The 3,468-nt window shown below is 41.9% G+C and overlaps 1 long non-coding RNA gene across 1 annotated transcript; it reads left to right on the top strand.

The window, feature by feature from the left end:
* The first annotated feature begins 1,856 nt into the window (after positions 1 to 1,856).
* Positions 1,857 to 2,729, top strand: LOC136492572 (uncharacterized). Its single transcript, XR_010768125.1, has 2 exons — positions 1,857 to 2,023; positions 2,106 to 2,729. It is a non-coding gene; the product is annotated as an uncharacterized lncRNA (long non-coding RNA).
* Positions 2,730 to 3,468: the final 739 nt, after the last annotated feature.

Here is a 3,468-nt window from a genome sequence, read left to right as displayed (position 1 = left end):
GCAGTGTGTTGTGGAAGAGGCGGGGGCGAGTATTCCCGGTGGCTTGGAAGAGACGGGCGCCACGCCGGTGTGGAAGAGGAGGGGACGAGTCATCCGAGCAGCGTGGGCAGCTGATCTGAGGCGGGCAGTTCGAATGCGAGCGTGGGAAACAGAGCTGGCGCGGGCGGCTCGTGAATCCGAGTGGACAGGGCAGAGCAGCCACGGACGTTCGGATGGACGTAGGCGTCCGAGCGCTAGTGCTGGCCATCCGTTTAGGCCTTTCACTATCGGAGACCGGTGCTTTGCCGAGTGTCAAATGGTTTGCCGAGTGTTGTTTTTCGGGCACTCGGCAAAGACGCCTTTGCCGAGTATTTTTTTGACACTCGACAAAGAAGCTTCTTTGCCAAGTGTTTTTTTACACTCGGTAAAGAAAATTTCAAAGCACATTTTGAAACAGTAAATTAATTTAAATGAAAAAGTTTTCAACTACAAAGTTGTATAACTCATCAAGATGTATAATGTTTGTTTTGGTCTTTTCTTCGTATGACAAAGTGAAAGTAAATTTGTTCACAAATCTAACATATCTCTCTTGTAGTTTATGAAACTACAAGAGAGATATATAAGATTTGTGAATAATGTTAGAACGACCATGTCGGATGAACAGATGATTAAACAACCAAAATAAACTTTGTATATCTCGAAAAGTTAAGAAACTTTGTAATTGGCAACTTTTTAATTTGAAATCATCTTGTCATGCAAAATTATGTTTGAATTTTAAAAATTTTAAATTCGAATTTTTCAAACGACCTCGGATGAAAAAACAACCAAAATAAACTCTGTAGATCTCGAAAAGTTATGAAACATTGTAGTTGGCAACTTTTTAATTTGAAATCGTCTTGTCATGCAAAACTGTGTTTGAATTTCAAAATTTTAAAATTTGAACTTTTCAAACGACCTCGGATGAAAAACAACCAAAATAAACTCTGTAGATCTCAAAAAGTTATGAAACATTGTAGTTGGCAACTTTTTGATTTGAAATCATCTTGTCATGCAAAACTGCGTCTGAATTTCAAATTTTTGAAATTTAAATTTTGTAAACGACCTCGGATGGAAAAATTTCCTAAACTAAAAGTGTAGATCTCGAAAAGTTATGAAACTTCGTAGTTTACAACTTTTTTATTTGAATTCGTTTAGGGCCTCAAATAAGCAATTTACACTCGGTTTAGGATAATATGTTGGGAACTAAAACGGAATCCAGATAAAAGTGACAGTGTGGTGTAGTGGTAGAGGAGGTTCGCGCGCAAGGGGAGGTCGCGGGTTCGAATCCCGTCGGCCGTGTTGCTGCGAAATTTACGCGAAAAATTCCGGAGATGGGCGGGCGCTGGCCGGTGGGGGCCTCCACCGATTAAAAAAAAATCATTTTTTCCAATTTTTTTTCCATTTTTTCCCATTTTTTCGGGTTTTTTTTCGGTTCCAACTTTGCCGAGTGTCGGGCACTAGGCAAAGACTTTGCCGAGTGCCCGATAAAAGGCACTTGGCAAAGAATTCTTTGCCGACGGATTTTTTACCGGATGCTCTTTCCCAAGTGCTGCACTCGGTAAAGGCTTTGCCGAGTGCACTCGGCAAAGCGCTGGTCTCCGGTAGTGTTTAGGGTACTAACGTAGGGTTTAGAGATTTAGGGTTTTATATGGAGAAAGTATTTCGTAACATTCATCATGTTTTGTATACTAAAGAAAAAGAAGACTAAATTCACTGAAACGCCTTGATTAACTTAATAATTAGAGAGGGTGTATAAGTAAAAAATTGCAACCTTAGGGGTGCTTCTGACTGCAGGCACCTCTATATAATGGAGCTCAAAGAACCTTGCTGCTGTACATCCCGCAGCGCACACCCGATCGAGGCCGGAGATTCATCTACCAGCAATCAGCTGGAGAAGAGATCGGCGTGATGGCGAAGAAGCAGCAGCGGCAGGTTGTGTGCATGGTGTTCCTGCTGGTGGCCTTCCTTGTCATATCGGCCATGCACGCCGTCCCTGCAGAGGCCGGTAGGTTACAGTCACATGTGCTTTCGTCTCGTCCTTGCCGTCGTAAACAATTTAACCGTGCGTGAGGCGGGTTCTCGTGCAGGAAGGACGCTAGCAGAGTCGTCGGTGGGTTACGAACCGCTGAAACCAGGCGTTTTGGATCCTGACCGACCAGGTGTTTTGAATCCTGACCGACCATACACCCGGCGATGCAGAGAAATCTACGAGTGCCCACATACACATGGAACTGCAACGCCATGAGCCTATATCTTGTGACACACAGTTTGGTCCGCCTAGCCCACTTGGCATCGCTGTACCTAATGGATGATGGCATGCAACGTGGAATTAAAGGAGCCGAGAGGCAGTATATATCCTTCTTGAAATATACTCTCGGTTGCCAACTTGCCATAGGATAAGATAGCGAATAATTAATCCCTACACCTACGGGATCGGACCATCTAACGGTGGACGGGTGGAAGTAACTTACGTGCCTAAATCATGGGATGTTTAGTCCGTCTGCAGTCTGCCATTAGGCAAGATTCAGCGAGTCGTATGTATGAATATATAATAAGTAAATTTGTCGGCTTAGTTTTCGAAGAAGCTCATAAGGGTAGGGTTTGCATGCCTACGTTCATAGAGGTGAGTATGTATGTATTGTGTAAACGTCTGTGTACTGTGTTAATTCTAAAGAAAAGTAAATGAAAATTCGTGTCTGTAATGTAAACTACTGCCGCTGTTTTACATTTCAGACCCATTTCCAACGTGGCCTTCTCCTCTTATAAATTTATCCCCTTTTTCTTTCAGGCTTTCGTAAGACTTCTCAAATCCCTGAAAACTACGACGTACTAGTTCATGTACAATTCACCCGTCAAATTGGTTTACCGCATGTGCTGATAAAGAATGACAGTTGACAACAACTCAAGCACTATACAAAAAAAAGTGGAAGCACCAACCAGTGTCGGCCCTAATAGAAAGAATGGAAAAAAACTATGAATTTTGTACCATTCCAATTTCATAGGAAAAGTTTCTGCCCCTTTGGTACCAAGATTGAGACCTATAAGAAGGTTCTATTTGGAACCAGGATTGAAAAAACACAGAAATAAAAAAAAAATAGGAATGAGATAGGAATGCAAGTGTAAAATATATTATGATCGAAGAACAGAGATTCAGTGACGATGGTTGTTTGGATGGCCTATAGAAAAGCGCAGGGTTTTTAGATAGGCACATGCCTCCATCCTACGTGAGCTAGCAAAAAAACGAAGGTCAGACTGGATAGAAATTTTCCTATGTATAGAATCTATTGTTAGGAACTTTTCCTATGAACCAAACAATGCTACAGTACTCAATCCTAAGGAATCCAACTCCTACGTTTTTCTTGTTTCTCCCCAATTCCAAAGGGTCCCTAAAATCCTTCGAATTCCTATAGGATGCATGAATTTATAAAAAAATTAGAGAAAAACTAATGT

Source organism: Miscanthus floridulus, chromosome 1 (genome assembly GCF_019320115.1).
Source record: "Miscanthus floridulus cultivar M001 chromosome 1, ASM1932011v1, whole genome shotgun sequence".
In the NCBI taxonomy this organism is placed as follows: Eukaryota; Viridiplantae; Streptophyta; class Magnoliopsida; order Poales; family Poaceae; genus Miscanthus; species Miscanthus floridulus.
This window is presented reverse-complemented; position numbering and strand designations above follow the sequence as displayed.